Source organism: Chiloscyllium plagiosum, unplaced genomic scaffold (genome assembly GCF_037043375.1).
Source record: "Chiloscyllium plagiosum isolate Xiang-an unplaced genomic scaffold, Cpla_swu_hap1 HiC_scaffold_28, whole genome shotgun sequence".
Lineage (NCBI taxonomy): Eukaryota > Metazoa > Chordata > Chondrichthyes > Orectolobiformes > Hemiscylliidae > Chiloscyllium > Chiloscyllium plagiosum.
The window spans coordinates 41,884,822-41,903,609 of record NW_028270166.1 but is presented as its reverse complement, the minus strand read 5'-3'; the positions used below and the strand labels follow the sequence as shown (position 1 = coordinate 41,903,609).

Genomic DNA, 18,788 nt, shown 5'->3' with positions numbered 1-18,788 from the left:
AATTGAACATTGCACATTATCCTAAGGAACTCCTGCAGAGATGTCCTAGAACTGAGATGATTGAGCTGAAGCCATCTTCCGTTGCTAAGTTCTAATCGCTTGAAGATTTCTTTTCAATCCCTGATGATTTGGAAGCACCACAAGCTAAAACAGTTTGGCTATGATGACTGATATGACACCAACCAGTGGAGAGTTTTCCCGCGATTCTCAGTGATTCCAGTTTTCCCTGATTCTCATTGATTCTAGTTTTGCCAGGGCTCCAGGTGCCACGCTCTATCAAAGGCTATTTTGAAGTCAAGGCAGTCTCTCTCACTTTGATTCATCAGTTCAGCTCTTTTGAACCAAGAGTGTAAAGAGGATAATAGCTGTCTTGAATTCAAACCAATCATCAGTGACAAGTTCATGACTGAGCAAATGCCATTTGATTCCATTTTGACAACCAACATCATCACTTGTCTGATGACTAGGATGATGATGATGATGATTATTGAAATGGGAGTTAAACCTATCAAAGAACTGTCCAAGAATGTGTGGAGTTAAGAAAAAGCAGTTTGGGGTATTTGAGTTCCTGTTTACATATTATGATCCTACACAATGGTAATGCTGGACTGTTAAGAACGCAGAAGCAAGCCTGACTTGATCAATAAATGTTTATTATTTGCAGTCAGTTACAATAGTGGTTAATCACTGAACCATGTGGACATGAGGCTGCAGATATTCTTTAACAATAAAACATGTTGTTTGCACAAAAAAGTGGTTAGAAACATCTAACACAAACAGCAAAGCATGTTCAATGTGTTACCTATCCCTGTCATTTCATTTTTACTTAATTGATTCTTCCCAGTTTCTTTCCCTTGGATTGTGGGAATAAATTTATGATTCCTTTCATGTCTGCTAATACAAAATTTTCATCATCCTGATGGCCTACACTTTTCAGTTCAATATCAAGAAGATTTCTATCTAAACTCTGACAGTTTGGAAACACCACAGACTAAAACACTTTGGTTACGGTGACTGGTTGCCCTGAAATAAAACTTGATTATATTGCTCGGTGAAACCTTTCTCCTTTCTGAACTGAACTGAAGCAGTTCTTCTAATCTTAGACCTTGAACTTACTGTTCTGAAGTCAAAACCAAATTTAATAGCCTTCATGTGTTTACTCTGTCATACACTCAACAGTATTTTTCTTTCATTAACACTACAGGTCTTTCCTATTTGACACCAATTATAGAGTCATAGAGATGTACAGCACGGAAACAGACCCTTCGGTCCAACCCATCCATGCCGACCAGATATCCGTACCCAATCTAGTCCCACCTGCCAGCACTTGGCCCATCTCCTTCTAAACCCTTCCTATTCATATACCCATCCAAATGCCTTTTAAATGGTGCAATTCGACTAGCCTCCACCACTTCCTCTGGCAGCACATTCCATACACATACCATCCTTGCGTGAAAAAGTTGAATTTTCCCAGACACACTCCAATGTCCAGTGATACATGAATTCAAACAGCAAAGGCAGTAACTGTGCAGGTTCACTGTGATGTCAGTTTCTTTCTTTCTGTGTCTCTCCTGCGCTGATGTCACCATGTGCTTCCTTTGTCTGTACCCCTCCCTTTTTAAAACTGCTGTTATTTTGACTTTTTTTTTCTACAAAGTTTCAAAACAATGCAACAGCAAATGAAACAGTAATTGCTGCTCCTGGAATTTGAGGAAATCACCTCCAACGCCTAAAATACCTCAAAAGAGGAACAGCTGTTACAGCCAGAAAGTTTTCCCGTCTTCCATCTTGGATTACCCAGAATCCTCTCATTTGCTTTCGTGAATAGATGTGCTTGCTCTATTGCTTCAAATGACTTTCTCATTTAAAAACAAATAGTTTCATCTAACTAACTAAAATCCATCTGCCTCTATTTCTTTTTTAAAAATCCAAATTTCAAAAATGGTAATGATTTATTTTATACGTTTATCACACCTCCTCTCAAATAAATAGTGAAAAGGTGTCAGAGAGAGGTATTTTCCTTTTCAATCAAAAGTTATTCTTAGCACTATTCCAATGTTAGATTTGCAGTAATTATATACATATATTAAACACTAATCTTCATAACAACCATATTTACCCAACTCCATTTTGATCATAGCATTCCCTTTTTTTCATTTTTGTCCTGACCAAAATGTCCACTATAAAATTGTTCTTGCCAACCACATGAATAACTTAGAAATTGTATGGCTGTGACATTAAGTACCAGTGAAGCAATCTTTGTCACAAAATGTCTTCAAAGAAACTAAAGGATTATAGCCCCTATAAATAATAGCCTCTTCAAAGTGTTCGAATATGAACATTTCAAATTGCCATAAAGCTAACAAAGGTCTCTTTCTCCACTGCCCAATATTTCCATTAACAAGCATTCAGTTTTTGAAAAAAAACTCATGGACAATGTATGCTTATCTTGTAGTAAAATAACATATATATCAAAGTAATTTGGCGTCATTTACCAATTTCTATCTCATCTGTTTTGTATACCCTCCACCCTGTGTTGACTGGCCCATCTTATCGTAGTTGTCCCCTTATCTGCTGAACCTAAAGCTAAATTCCTGACCCATCCCAACAGTACAGGCTGGGCTTCCTATTGTTTTCACTATATTAAAAAGATACTTTTCTCCTGACTATCTTGCTGCTATATCACACTGCTTCTTCCACCTTTCTGAAGTAACAATTCACGCCATTGAATTCCTTTTTGATTTTAGATGTTCTAATTGATCTTAATGGTTCAACAGAGACAGGTAATAATATTAACACCTATGTTTTCAACAACTAATTTCTGAGATTAGCCTTTTTATCCCCTTTTCATTGATGGTTGAGCATTTTTCGAATGATTTCAGTCCAATGTACATGTTTTTGTTTGTTTTTCTCTGAAATTTGGGATATACATTGGAAGCACAGTGTCTGAATTTTGGTTTATAATTCCTCTTTATCAATTTAAGGATCCTCTGTATGCAGTCTGTATATTAGTTCAGAAGGATGGAGTCCAATTGACTCATTTGGGACTTTTTTAATGGCAAATAGTTACAAGGGAATCCCTTGATTCCAATCATTAAGATATTCCTGACAATAAGTTCTAATCATGTTCATCAGAGTTTTATACCATCATTCCTGTGTTTCTTGAGATTGTGATTGATAAAATGAATAGGTAACTTGTGTTAAATGTGTAACACATTATTTTGAGATTATGCCCTCTGGCATCATCTCAAATTTGAGAAATATAGAGCTTGCATCATTAAGTATACTCAAGGCTGAGACAAACAGAATAAACAATTATCAGGTAAAGGCAGAAAAGTGGAGTTGAGGATTTTCAGATCAGCCATGAGTTAATTGAATGGCAGGGCAGACTTGACTGGTTGATTTCTGCTCCTACATCTTATGGCCTTAATTTTTCCCAAAGTCATTGCTCAGATAATTGTGTTAAAACATTCATAAATGCTAAAAACAAAATACTGATTCCCACTCCAGGTTTTAGGTAGGGGTCTTATACAACCCTGCTTAATTGTTCTTTGAAAGCTGATTCTGCATTTCAAGTGTTACGATTTCCCATTACGTGATATATGGCATGTCTGGCAAAATTTCACCTCATCTATATGTCGTTCTACCCAATAAAAATGTTTCAGTATTGTTGTCTGTGTTTTCCTAATACCTAAGTGATCTATTGTGAGCAATTCATAAAATTTTATTATGCAATTCAGGACTCTGACCTGTTGGATTATTCTTCAGTCCCTCATTAGTATTTTGGCTTTTCAATAACAATATTGAAGTATTAGTACTGACTAAATTTCTGAATAGGCTGTTGATATAAATCTCTCAATTTAGGATGTGTTTGTTGTATTTCTATGAAAGAAGATAGACTAAACAAAGGAACTTCATACTCTTTATCTTTGTCCTTTTCATTTACACTTATGAGTTCAATAACAGAATTTCCAAGTTATCGCCTGTTTACAAGACAATACACACACATCTGCCAGAACTGTTGCTTCTCAGATCTTTGATATTTGATGCTTATCAAAATAAATTTTTCCATAATCGTAATTTCCCTAACTTGCTCAAAAATTGTTTCTGGGAAACCAGTGTGCCCATAACATTTATTTTTCTTTGAAATTCTGAAAATGTCTGACTAGGTAATTAGTAAGCTTCAGGGACAAGCTCATGAGCATTGAGCCTATTTTTTAGCACTTCCACAACCTGCACATTACTCTTGTGACAAATTGATGTTCCCCAGTCATAGCTGTACCTATGGTCCAAGCATATTTTGCTATTTTGGCTGCCCATATAGCTTTTCAAATGAAGTGAAATGTCTTTCTAAATGCTGGGTAATTACTTAAAATCTGTCATCCTTATTTTTTTCTACCTCAAATTTATCTGCTAACTTTCCCAGTTTAGCCTAATTCAGATATTTCAAATAATCCAGTTGCTGCTTCTATTCACAGAAAAATCATGTTTATATTCATTACCATTTCAAAAGTTGAATCCATATAATGGACTTCACTACACTCTTATTTGTTTCTATGACCACTTTGTACTAATTTCTTTCAAAGAGGTACAGTTCCTTCTTAAGTTCAATGAATATCAATGTGATAAGACCTCCACTTGTTATGATTCTAACTGACAGTAATACTGGATAAGCCAGATCCCAGAATGAAGCCAGGTTTGAAACATCAGAAGTTTTAACTTTTGCAGTTGGTTGTTAAGGTGATTAATCACATACTCACACTACACTTGCAAATGTTCTTTAACAATAAAGTATTGATTTATTACACACAAAAAAACTTATCTCTGGATGACATTGAGTCATCTCCTGTCTGTGGCTGAACAGGTACCTAGTCTCTAGCAATCCTCCAAGTGCTAGTGGCCTGAGCCATTTTTTTCCTTGCCCAAATATGGAGCTGTCAGCATTGTAGGCAATGACCTGATGGTATCATCGCTGGATTGTTAATCCAGAGACTCGGGTAATGTTCTGGGGACCCAGGTTCTTATCCCACCATGGCAGAATTTAAATTTAATAAAACTCTGGAAATAAGAGTATAATAATGGCCATGAAGCCATTGCTAATTGTCAAGAAAAACTGATCTGTTTCACTAATATCCTTTAGGGAAGGAAACTGCCATTCTAGCCTGGTCTGAGACAAAAAAAACTGCAGATGCTCGAATCCAAGGTAGATAAGCAGGCGACTGGAAAAACGCAGCAAGCCAGGGAGTTCCGGAGGTGGAGAAGTCACCGTTTCGGGTATAACCCTTCTTCAAACATAATGTTATCAGGCTGCTACGTCTGTACAAGCCCTGAAGAAGGGTTTATAGCCAAAACATTGACTTCTCCACCACCTGATGCCGCCTGGCTTGCTGTGTTCTTCTAGCCTCCTGCTTGTCATTCTAATCTGGTCTAGCCTACATGTGACTCCAGACCCACTGCAATGTGGTTGACTCTTAACTGCACTCTCTGAAATTAGGGATGGGCAATAAATGCTGGTCTAGCCAGTGATGCCTCATCCCATGAATAAATAAACAAAACTGGAGGTTTTTAATAAAAAGGTGTTTGGAATATGGGCCAAACCAAGGCAAACAGGACTAATTTAGTTTACCTGAAGGACCTGTTTCCATGCTGTGTGATTCAATGCTATCTTCAGATTCTGTTTGTCGATGAGCAGGGCACCTTCGGAATGCCAGTGTTTATCAAAGATGTAAGATAGCAGGCATCAGTGTTTCAGCAGAAAACTGCCAAGTGCTAAGTTGTTCCATGCAAATACTGAGAGACACCATAGGGGCAGGGCAAGAAATTACTGCGGAGAGTTTGATAAAGATGCAGATACAGCAATTAGAAAAGCAATTGAAAATTTGGATTGTATTTTAAGGAAATGGACAATAAAGGAAACTGCACCATTCTGGGTTATGGTGAAACTCTTAATAAAAGTATTCTATGTAGTTTCGTCTCCTTTTTGAATAAAAGCTGTATTTGCATTGGACTATTATTTCACTGCAGGGGGAGTCTAGACTAGAGGACAAGATTAAAATCAAAGGGTTTCCCATTAAAGATGGTGATTAGAAATTACTTCTCTTGGAGGGTCATTGTTCTTTTCCTGAAAATGCAGGAGAGGTTCAGTTATTTAATATATTCCAGGCTGAATTAAACAGATTTTTGACAACCAGGGAGTCAAGGTTAGAATTTTGGAGAGTGGGCAAGAAAATGAAGTTAAGGTCTCAGTCATGATCTTATTGCAGGGTAGAGCAGGCTCAAGGTCCCAATGTCTTGTTCATGTTCATTTCTTACATTGTTCCCCATTCTGTTCATGTGCAAACAGTCTGTCTTGTTCAGGCCTAGCAGTCTGATAACACTATGTTTGAAAGTGAAGTATTTCAATCTGAAGCAAGGATGTTAAATTTTAAGAAGCAAAATTACGAAGACGTGAGGAACAAATTTGCCGAGGTGGATTGCAAAAGTACAAGAGAAGGCATTACCGTGCAAAGGCATGAGATCATATGATATGTAGCAGAATTAGGACATTTGGCCCATCAAGTCTGCTCGATCATGGCTGATGTGCTTTTCACCCCCATTTTTCTGCCTGTTCCAGCATCCACTGCACTTCAGGGTAGTGAATTCCACAGCTGCACAACACTTTGGGAGAAGTCATTTCTCCTCAACTCTGTCTTAAATTTGCTACCCCTTATCCTAAGACTATGACCTCTCGTCCTAGAATGCCCCACAAGAGGAAGTATCCGCTCCATGTCTATTTTATCCATACCTTTTCTCATCTTGAATACCTCAACTTGATCTCCCTTTATTCTTCCAAATTCCTAAGAATATAGGCCTAAACTATTCAATCTCTCTTTGTATGACAATCCCCTTTTTTGGAATCAGGAGAAAGTGAAGACTGCAGATGCTGGAAAAGTACAGCCAGTCAGGCAGCATTGAGGAACAGGAGAATAGCCGTTCCAAGCATAAGCTCTTCATCAGGAATGTTTCATCAGTTATGCTCGAAATGTCAACTCTCCTGCTCCTCAAATGCTGTCTGACCTGCTGTGCTTTTCTAGCACCACACTTTTTGACCCTTCTCTGGAATCTGGCGAATCTCCTCTGAACTGCTTCCTTTGCCACTACATCTTTCCTCAAATAAGGGGACTAAAACTGTGCATCGTATTCCAGGTACAGTCTCACCAAAGCCTTGTTTGGTTGCAACAATACTTCCTTACATTTATATTCTAAACCTTTAGCTATAAAAGCCAACATTCCATTTGTTTTCTTTATTATCTGCTGCACCTACATGCTAGTGTTCTGTCACTCATGAATGAGGACACCCAGATCCCTTTGCATGGGAGCATCCTGAAGTCTCTCCCCATTTAGATAATAGGTCACCATCCCATTTTCCAACCAAAATGTATGATTGTACACATATCCTCGTTAAACTCCATAAGCCACATTTTGACCCACTCTCCTAACCTATCTATATCCATTTGTAAGGTTCTTATTTGCTCATTGCAGTTTACCATGCTGCCTATTTTTGTGTTGCCTGCAAATTTGTCTTTAGAACTTTCTTTCCTCATATCAAAGTCATTAATGTAGATTGCAAATAGCTGGGGTCCAAGGACTGAAACGTGTTGCACCCCACCTGTTACTTCTTGCCATCCAGAAAAAAATACATTTATCCCAATTCTCTGTCTTCTGTCCATTAGCCAGTCAAATTCAAGCATAATAAATTATGCCCAATGCCATATAATCCAATGTTGTGAATTAACCTTTTGTGTGGCACCTTATCAAATGCCTTCCAGAAGTCTAGATATATTATATCTACAGGATACTTTATCTATTTTGCTTGTTACATCTTCGAAGAACTCTAGTAAATTAGTAAAACATGAGTTGCCCTTCATAAAACCATGCTGACTCTGATGCATAACATTTTGACTTTCCACATGTCCTGATACTGCTTTCGTGATAACTGATTCTAACACTTTCCTAACAATTGATGTTAGACTAACTGGTCTGTAATTTCCCACATATTGCTTCCCTCCCTTTTTGAATAAGACCCTTACATTAACATTTTTCCAATCCACTGGAACCTTGCCTGTATCTTGTAACCAATGGATCCATTATCTCCACCACTGCTTTGTTTAATATCCTAGGATGTAGCAACTTGGAGATAGCGAGGACTACTGATGTTGGAAAGTCAAAGAATCGATAAAGGTAAACTCTCTTCCCTTTTAAAAAGCCATAGATGCTTTTGCAATTTTTTTTAATATTTTGTGCTAGTTTTCTTTCATAATTTACCTTAGTTCTTTTTATTAATTTTTTAGTATCCCTTTGTTTATGTTTGAAAGTTTCCTAATCTTACAGCCTGCCGCTAAACTTTACAATATGGTAAATCTTAGTTTTTAACTTGATATTGCCCCAAACCTTGTTGAGTAGCCATGGATTTTTTTTAACCACCGCCCTCCACCCCAACCACTATCTTTCATCTTCACTGGGATATGTTTTAGTTGTGAGGAATTGAGGAGCTTCTTAAATAACTGCCACTGCTCATACCTTTTTAGCATTCCTGCCCAAACTGCTTGGGCCAAAACTGTCCTCATGTCTATGTAATTTCCTTTGTTTCACTCCCGAACACTACTGTGGGACTCCACTTTCTCACCCCCAAACTGAACTTTGATTTCTATTATCTATCTTTAAAAAATATGATGTGTTTTTCAGCAACAATAAATTCATTCAAGGTGCAAAAACTCGTAAAAGGTCAGTCAACTGTAGCTAACAAAGGAAGTTCAGGATTGTATAAGATAAAAAGAAGAGATCTATAAATCTGTCAGACTCAGTTAGTCTGAGGATTGCATTGTTTATAGAATACAGCAAAGGAAGACAATAAACTGATTTTTAAAATGGAGAAAATAGAATATTAATGCAATCTGGTTTAAAAAAACAACATATAAAGGAAATGTTTGGCCAAAATGAATGTGGATCTATTACCGGCAAATTCAGGAGAATTTATAATAGAGCATAAAAATAGCAGAGAAGTTCAATAATTATCTGCTGTCTGTTTTCCTTGAGGAAAAAACAAGGAATCTCCCAGAACTAGATAAGTGGCTATTGAAGGAAATTTGTGTCAGTAAGAAGATTGTACTGGAGAAGTTAATGGGGTTGCAAGTTGATAAATCCCAGGATCTGCTGTTCTACATCTGAAAGTGTTGAAGGAGTCAGCTATAGAGATAGTTGATGTATTGATTATCATCTTCCAAACTCTTATAAATTGTGGAATGATTCCTGCAGGAGGGAAGGTAACAATGTCACGTGCTTGTGAAATACCAGGTGAGAAAAAGAGATGAGTAAAGAACTGTTAGTCTTGTACCAATAATAAGAAAAGAAGATAGAATCTATTGGAAAGGATGGGAGAATTAGACACTTGGATGGCAATCATCTCTTTGAGAATTGTCACCATGAATTTGCAAATGGAAAATTGCGTTTGATGAACTTATTTGAGGTTTTTACAAGTGTACAAAAAATGGACATGGTATATTTAGATTTTCAGAAGGCTGTTCATAAAGTCTCCTATAGAAGGCTATTAGAAACTTTGGAGTAGGTGGTATGAATTAACGATTGGCGAACAGATAGCAAACAGAGAATAAATCGGTCAATCTGACATTAGCAGGCTGTGGGTCGGGGAGTACTGCAAGGGTCAGTACTTGGGCCCCGGCTGTTCACAACATATATCAATAATTTTGACATGGGGACCAAATGTAATGTTTCCAAATTTGCAGATGATACTAAGCTAAGTGGGAATATATGTTGTGGAGAAGGTATAACGTGACTTCAGAAAGATTTGGACAGGCTTAGATAATGAGCAAGAACAGGGAATATAACGTGGAAAATATGAGGTATTCCACCCTGGTAATCACAATTGATATATAGAGTATTTCTTAAATTATAACAGGTTGAAAAGTGTAGAAGTACAAAGGGACATAGGTGTTCTGGTTGATAAGTTACTAAAGGCTAACATGCAAGTGCAGCAAGTTATTAAGATGGCTAATGGAATGTTAGCCTTCATTGCAAGTGGAATTGAGTACAGGAAAAGTGAAAACTTTATTCAATTGTATAGGAGTTTGGTTAGACCATACCTGGAATAGTATGTGCAATTTTGGACTCCCTAAACTTCACAAGATATTATTGCCTTGAAGAGGGGCTGTTGAAACTCCAATTTGTGTAAATTGAGGTAGAGATTGACAGATTTCTAATTATGGTCGTGAGCTGGATAAAAGTCGTTGAAATGTTTAATCAGTCATGATTGTATTGAATGGCAGGGCAGGCTAGATGGGCCGAGTGGCCCACTACTGTGTCCCGATATCTACACTCAATGTCCCAGCATTCCCTCTCTCCTGCATCCTTTCTTCATCTTCTCTCCTGTGTACTATTCTTCAATTTCCATGCTCACTGGTGCATGGCACTAGGAGTCATCCAGAAAATGCAGCTCTTGAAGTCCTTCTTATTTAATCCTTACCCAGCTTTCTAAACTCTGTGTGCAGAACTACATCCTTCTATCTGATGATGTCATTAGTACTGTGATGGGATATGACCTCTGGCAGTTACACACCCTCTCTCAGTTTGCAACTGCTCAATGGCAGTCTTGACCCTTACACCAAAGAGACAAAGCACCATCCTGAAATCAGGGCTGGAGGCAAAGAAAAGCTCATCTGTTTTCCAAAGTATAGAACCATGTATCATTAATTCTTTCTAACCTTCCATACAAACCCTGTACACTGAACCACATTATGGATATGGCTCTGGCTGCATTTCCCAGAGGAGCAATGGGGTCAACATGTGACTTAATGGGTGATACTTCCACGCATCTGCTTATCCAGTGACACCATGGGACTGCAGCTCAGTTAAGAGGACACCTGCTGTTTGAGTCCTGAAATTCTGGATACAAACCCCAGTTGAGAATTTGAGCATCAAGCCATGGCTGTACTGAGGAGCTGTACTGAGGCTGTGCTGCTTTGTTGGGAGTGCTGTCCTGCACTTGCATTATTTGGAGGCTGCAACTGCCTGCTTGCACAGATTAAAAAGAACAATCCTTGTTAATATCTGGGAGTTCCTGTCCAAAGATGTACAAGTTAGGTGGATGAGCCATGGAAAGTGCAGTGTTAGAGGAATAGGGTGAGGGGGATGGGGGTGGTTGAGTTTGGATGGGCTGCGCAAAGAGTCAGTGTGGACTTGTTGGGCTGAATGGCTTGTTTCCACACTGTAGAGTTTCCATGTCATGTAACTCGACAGTCCAAATGTATGGAGGGATACATTTGTTATGTATCCCTCCAGAGAAATGGAAACTCGTTAATCTCAAAACTTTTCATTGTACATTACAGAGCAATAGAATTACCAGCCTGATGCTGTTGGCTGATCATAAACTCACATGAAATCCAGCATGGGGTGTTGAGCAAAGCACCCACATGAACTGAAATTATTGATTGGAGCCTGGTCCATGAAACTCTAAATGGGAAATTGAACAGAACCTGCCTCAGGCACAAACACAATACAGCAGAATCACACAGAGCAAAACAGGAACACAAAATGCAGCAGACTCCAGAGGAAGAGGATGAGTAATGGTGAAGGGGTGGAAGGTAAGTGACTTTTTCTGCCTAAATTAGACAGCAAACACATATGAAACTTCCAAATATTTAACAGCCGGATTGTGAGACTGTTGCGATTGTTTCTGAAGCTGCTCCTTGTTGCACTGTGCAGGAGTACACCTTCCCACTGCTCCAATCACGGTCAGGGACGGTCAGGTAGCTGCTGAGACTGAAGCTGTTGTCCAGGTCACGGGACACCACGCTGGCTTGGACCTCACTGCTCGTCGGACTCCCATCCACTGTCCAGCTGACTACAGCAAAGCCCATGGACAGTTTGCTGACCAGACAAACTAATGTGCCTGCCCCTTTACTGGACATCTCCTCATCTGAAGGCCCAAGCAGTTTTACTTAAGGGTCAGGGAGTTGCTGAGCTGCAAGAGAAAAGACAATGTTTGCATACAAAGTTAGCAAAGAATATAGCATCATTTCAGTTTAATAAGAACAGGTTTGAGATGTTGCAGCTTCCAGAATTGGGCCTCAGAAGGTTATTGTGGGAGTGAGGATCCCTCGATTAAGATTATTGAGATTTGTGACAATAGAAAGTACTAATTTTGATGTAAAAACAATTGTCCTGGTGACTCTGAATGTCAGCATCATTCACTGTGGGGAATCCACTTCCGTCTCAATGGTTGTATATGGATCTGTGCTAAGTTGGTTCATCAGGGATACTGCTGTTGATCTCAATATCCGTGTTTGAAGGGTGAGGGATTCTGGAGATCATTGCTGATTGAAAGCCAATGATGATTCTGTGCTCCTTCAATGCCAGCCACAGGCATTCAGGAATAAATGTACCTCAATCTCTCCACAGCTCTGACTGAAAGCTCCAGGTGTGTGTGGTCCTGAGCTCTACAGACTAATGAGCAACAGGACATGGAATGGTCTATGAGGATGCTCCAATTAGCCCATTCAAGGTGAGAAGAACAAAAGAACTTCTTGCTTGATCTTCAATGATCCTTTCTCCAGCTCAATACCTCCTCCTCCTCCCGCCCCCCCCCCCCCCAATCTTTTTTCCCACAGAGTCCTCTGAATGGGGAAAGGCTGCTGGCAGTGTACACAATGCTGCAACGTTAACTCCTGGCACAAGTTCAATGTCAACATGACATCCAGCAGCAGCTCACAGTGAGCGAGTGGTGAAGGCTCTGGTCTGAGGTGTCAGTACTGAAACTCAACATAAATCCAGCAAGCCCTTTCATTGTACTGTCACTCCTGCCATAGTCCAGCGACAGAGTGATTCGGGTCTGAGACCACCATCTCAGTGAATTCACCTCAGAACCTGAGCTCCAGCCTGAGAACGTGCAAAACCTAAATCAAAGCAACAAGTCTCCAAGGAGCAATGAGAGCAAAGGATAGCAATGAAGGAAAGGGAGCGGAGGGAGAGTTCCAGCATGTATTGGGAGAATGTGAGGAGGTGAAAACTAAAGGCCTAACAAATGAGGTACGAAGGGAGAATTATTTGGAAAATGCCTTAAATTCTTCCAATTTGGCCTTTGACCTAACACTTCCTTACGTGGTATGGTAACATTCAGTTTGATATTTCTACATGTACGTCCTGGGGACAGTTCTTCTATATTAAAAAGGTGCCATATTAATACAAGTGATTACGTTGAGCGAGGTGGGACTTCCTTGCTCAAGGAGAAGGCAAGACACAAAATAAGCAATGGTATGGTCATCGTCAGAATCATTAGAAATTGAAGCTAGAGAATGAAAGAGTCCCTTGTGTGTATGTGACAAGAAAGTGCTCTTAAAGAAACTAGAAACATTAGATGGTTTGCAGCAAACAACCTGCCCCAGAAATGGAAAGGAGAAAAGCTGAGGAAGGATTGGAGATGGAATGTCTGAAGGCAAGAGAATTGTTGAAGGATCAAGTTGTAGTGACTGTAACGAGGTCAGTCAGATGGACCTCAGAATATGAGTTCCCTTATTGGAGCTGTTAATCCGGTCCAATTCGGGAAATATGGCTGACAGATATAGACTGGTGCATCAGAGGTTCGGTTCACTCAGTGCTGGCTCTGAGAAAGTCAGACTAGCGACAAGTACTATGCACCTGTAAATAAAAGGTGATGTGATACCAGCCTCTGTGGAGTTATGCGACAAGACTGTGATTAATAATGTAACCATGCAAAAGTGCTTGCAACCTAAAGATTAAGTGGATTCAAACAGGCACTACAACTGGCTTTGTTATTAGAAAATGAAGGATGTGGCGCGTAAGAGTTACAGGGGAGATCCATGGACTTGCCAGGCCGACTAAACTTTGAGAGAGCACTGGAGTGAAGGCAATAGCACAGCCTCACTCAGGACATATCCTGAACAGAGGGACTATGGGTCAGCCCACAGGAAAACCCTAAAACAGTGGCAATCCTCAGCCAAATAGTTAACATTTTTCAAGGATCCGGGCTGGCAGGCCATTATAGTTGCTGCTATTATGCAAACTCGAGACAGCATCAGATTTCTGCTAGACCTGAATTGAGTAAAACAACTCAGGTTGGTATCCAAGAGAGTGCACACCCTGGAAAGCCCACCTACCTTTGGTTTGGAACAATTAAATTGCTTAGCAACATCCAAATCAGAACCAAAATGTCTGGTTGAATGGTCACCTGGTTCTAATGGAGATTGATAACGGCGCAGCTATATCCGTGATTGCAAACCAGTCTTTAACAAATGAATGCTCTAGACTCCAACTCTTAAGTTTGCATAAGATCTCAGCTAGATTGAGATCCTATACTAGGGAACCTTTGCAGATTAAGGGTACAACAGCGGTTCGGGTCTTGTATGATGGTGCAAAATTAGTTGAGAAAGATTCATCTTGATTGGCTCAACATTTTTCGATTAGAAATGGCTGCCTGAGTGAAATCCTAAGAAGACACCTGGACATTTTTCAGGAAGGACTAGGAACTGTCAAAAGAGCAGCGGCCATTTTGCATCTTGACCAGGAAGCAATTCCACAATTCTGCAAGGCCTGCCCAGTCCTATTTGCCTTGCGGGCAGAAGTAGTGGCTGAAATCAGGAGGCTGCAATGCGAAGGAATCGAGCCAGTGCAGTTTGAGGAATGGGCAGTACCGATTGTGAAGCCCAGTGAGTAGATTCGCCTTTGTAGGGATTTTAAATAAATAGTAAAGCGCTTCTTACAGCTGGATAAAAACATAATCCCTCACAGAGGGTTTATACACAAATCTGGCAGGGGCTGTCTATAATGAAGCTGGACATAGCCATGTGTAATGCAACTGCAGTTAGATGAGGATTCCCAGACAAATGCCCAATTAATTCTCAAAAGCATTTGTACCAATACATGAGACTGTCAATTGGGGCATCATAAGCCTGTGTAATGTATTAGTGGACGAGAAAGAAAATTTTATATGATCTACCCCAGGTTTCCATTTATCTGGAATGATGTGCTAATAAAAGGGAAGACCAATAAAGAGCACTAGAGAACTTGGACATTGTCCTTAGATGTTTCCCCAAGATGGGAATATGCCTTAAAAGGGGAAAATGTGTGCTTTGGGCATGCCAAGTGACCTACTTGGGCTACACCCATTGGAAGATAGTGAAGGCAATCAAAAGAGGCCCAGCTCCCACATCTGTTCCTTGGATTGGTGAGGTATTACAGAGAGTTCATACATAGCCTGGCCTCATCCTGGCACCCTTCTATCTGCTATGGGAAAATGGTCACGCTTGGAAATGGTCTCGTAGCCAAGACGTAGCCTTTAGGGAAGTGAAGGAGCAGTTATCATCGGCCAAGGTGTTAGCACATTATGATGCCAAGTGAGATCTGGTGCTGATGGGCAGTGCCTCCCTGTAGAGTATCAGGGTAGTGTTAGCTCGCAGATGGCCCAATGCAGAGGAATGCCCAATCGGGTATGCTTCCTGGACTGTGGCTGATGCAGAGCACAAATACACCCAGATAGAGAAGGAAGGTATGGCGGTCATCTTTGGTGTGAGAAAGTTGTATCGATATCTATACAACACAAATTTGTAATACTAACAGACCACCAACCCTTGGTAGGGCTACTCGAGGAGGATAAGGCAGTGCCACCATAGCTTCAGCTCGAATTCAGCATTGGACTCAGTCTAGGTGCATACAATTACACTGTGCGGAGGCCAAGTAGAAAGTGCGGATGCATTGAGCCGCCTCCCACTGGTACATATACGAATGGTAGTGCTGTCACTGGAAGAGTCCGTTCTGGCTTTAAACTTTCTGGAGTCCCTTCCAGCCATCGCTGTAAATATTGGAACGTGGACACAAAAAGATCCCGTTCTGGAAAAATATAACAGCTGGCGGCAATGGGGGAAACATCAAAAGGGTCATCACAACCAGAACTAAAACTTCCCTGGACTCGGTGAGACCAGATCACTGTAGAGGATGGTATTTTATTATGGGGAGTGTAAGGGATTGTCCCGAGCAAAGGTTCTCATCCATTACTGGCTGAACTCCACCAGAAACATCCAGGGGTGTACAAAATGATGATGTTGATGAGAGGTTATGTCTGGTGGCCAGGATTTAATGCAGACATAGCCATGGTCATAGACAATGGGTCATCATTTTCCAGCAGGATATTCCTAAAGTTGAATGGCATTGGCACACCAGGACAGCTCCATACCATCCATTGTCCAATAGTCTGGAAGAAAGAGCCATCCAAACTTTGAAGATAAGCTTTAAGAAACAGCTTCCACCTTCACACATTACAAAACTGTCCCAGATCCTATTTAATTATCTGACCACCCCTCGTAAACTCCAGGAATAGCTCCAACAGAGTTGCTATTGGGGAGAAGACACCACACCAGGTTAAATCTGATCTTCATGGACCTGGGCAAGAGGGAAAACAAGGAAGTGAAACAGTAGCAGGAACACCAATGCTTGACACAGACTCTGCTAAGCGAGAGACAGTTTACATGTGGATGCCGCAGCCTCAGCACCTTTACCATCTGAAGAAAAGGAGCAATTTCTTCCATCATGCTCCGGGTGCGAGAGTCAGGCTGCATATCTGGGGCTGAGTCGGAGTAACTGGACACGGTGGGTAAACGCCCCTAAAAACGGTATGAGAAAATGAACAAGTCTGTCCTGGACTGAGAGGGGGATGGATGTAATCATGGTTGACAGGTATAAACAGGAGTGTTCCCCCTCCAATTTTATTTTGATTTAATCCCTGACCTCTACTTCACTGTTTGATCACACAACATTGCCCTTTGATGTGAAGGGCCCTGCTTGTCACTGGCCACTCGGGTGTTTCTTTGCTTCCTGGTGGTGGAAACTGAATAAAGATTCGTGCACCTTGTGTCTTTCATTGTGTCTTACACTTGCACACACACAACATGGGTGCTGGGGAATAAATAAGCACTACCACAGTTTAGTGTGGGGGTAAAAATTTAAAAAAAATAAACAGAAGTGTCAGAGATTCTGTTCACTCAGATGCTGCCTCTTGAGGAAGCTGGATCAGTTTGCGAAGGATCCTCCTTGTATCAAGAGAGAAAAAAAAATTAAACAGGAGTACCGGTTCTACTCTCCCACTTCACTTTGTTTTCCCCATTAGCATTTCCCCTATCGGGTTTTGCTTGTCACTGGTTCCCTGGCCACACGGGTGCCTTGAACTAACAGCTAATGTCAGAAACAGCACAAACTCAGACAGGTAGCACCAAGAGTGATTGTTCTGCTTCTGCTGCGAGACTCTGGAGAAACAACCAACATTTTCACTCAGGTTAAGAAATAGGCATGAGGAAATAATCAAGTTTCATCAAGTGTCGAAATTCACACAGTTAGTATCCACAGAGGGAATTCCCAGCCACTTACCTGCAAAAAAGAGCTTGGTCTCTTGCCCAAACACACACACAGTGTGATGTTCTAGGTTCTGGATCAGTGGTGGAATTCTAGGGTTCAGTCCATACAGTTATCCAGGATCCTGGAATTGGAGAGAAAACACCTTCAGATACTCCATTCCCAGCATTGATCATGTATTCCCAGTGCCCCAGTTGGTGTGGGACAGTAAGGAATAACCTCACAACAACATCCACACACTGACATTAAAATATCATCAACACTCAGTAGTGGGAATGATTCACAAAGTTACCAATTATGAAATAACGGCAATTGGAAAATATTATACCCAAGAACAACATTAAAGTAATTTATGAATTCTTAAATATTAGAGTATTTGATCCAATACAATGATATTAGGAGGCCATTATTTCCTGATATCAGTTTTTGTGTTACCTTCTGTCACTGTGAGACATAAGCACTGGCCGAGCTAAACCACTTTCCACAGTAATACACGGCGGCATCATTCACCTCCACGTTTTTGATGATTAACTGGTAAATGTTGTGGCCGCTGTTGGCTGTCGATGTGAAACGGTCGCTGCTAAACCCAGACCCATAGATAGGCGCACTGCTCGAGTGATGGTAATAGAGGATCCACTGAGGAGCTGATCCTGGTGTCTGCTTGTACCAGCTCACAACATAGTTATCAGCCGTTCCAATGTTACAGTCCAGTGTGGCCTTGTTTCCCGGTTTCACAGTCAGGTGTGGAGGCTGAGTCAGAGTCTGACACTGTCCATCTGTAAAAGAGCAAGGATTAAACATCAGAAATGGACCCTTGTAAAGGGGACTGTAAAACCCCGACCTGCTGCTGTGGAAGGAGCAGTGTTTTACTTACAGCCCAGCCACACTGCCAGGGAACAGAAAAAGCACAAGATCCACATAATTTCTGCCTGTCTTCAGCGACTGTATCTGGGACAGACTGTGGCAGCAGGTTCCCATTGAAGCCAGTTATAGAGCCCTTCACAACAGGAAGGAAATCCGTGCAAATGAGAGCGATTCACACTGACCAACCAGAGCAAGGACCTGAAACCCACCCATTCAGGCTCAGAGATTCAGGTTGATGCAGTGATACCTCAGTCCGACTCTAAACTCTGTCACATTTTACACTGAAGCTCGTTTATTGTCTGATATTTCCCTTTATGTTTACTGCTTCTTCTGGAGTTAAAATTGTTCTTCACACCTACTATCAAAAATCTCTTTCTAGAGCCAATTCACCTAACCTGCACATCTTTGGACTGTGGGAGTAAACCCACACAGAGAGAATATGCAAACTCCATACAGACATTCACCCAAGGGTAGAATTGCCTGGCACTGTGAGGCAGCAGTACTAACCACTG

At 40.7% G+C, this 18,788-nt stretch overlaps 1 long non-coding RNA gene and 1 pseudogene across 6 annotated transcripts in view; one reads left to right on the top strand and one right to left on the bottom strand.

Annotated features, from left to right (window-relative positions):
* LOC122565192 (uncharacterized) overlaps positions 1–12,022 on the top strand; it is a 37,437-nt gene extending 25,415 nt beyond the window's left edge. For all 5 annotated transcript variants that reach the window (XR_015751871.1, XR_006316107.2, XR_015751873.1 and 2 more), the window contains 2 exons: positions 8,160–8,220; positions 11,382–12,022. This is a non-coding gene — a long non-coding RNA (uncharacterized LOC122565192). The remainder of the gene's footprint in view (positions 1–8,159; positions 8,221–11,381) is intronic.
* On the bottom strand, positions 3,909–18,365 carry LOC122565191 (immunoglobulin lambda-1 light chain-like; annotated as a pseudogene). Its single transcript, XR_015751870.1, has 4 exons — positions 18,287–18,365; positions 17,874–18,188; positions 17,428–17,478; positions 3,909–12,016 (listed from the first exon to the last, which is right to left on the bottom strand). The product of XR_015751870.1 is annotated as an immunoglobulin lambda-1 light chain-like (transcript).
* Positions 18,366–18,788: the final 423 nt, after the last annotated feature.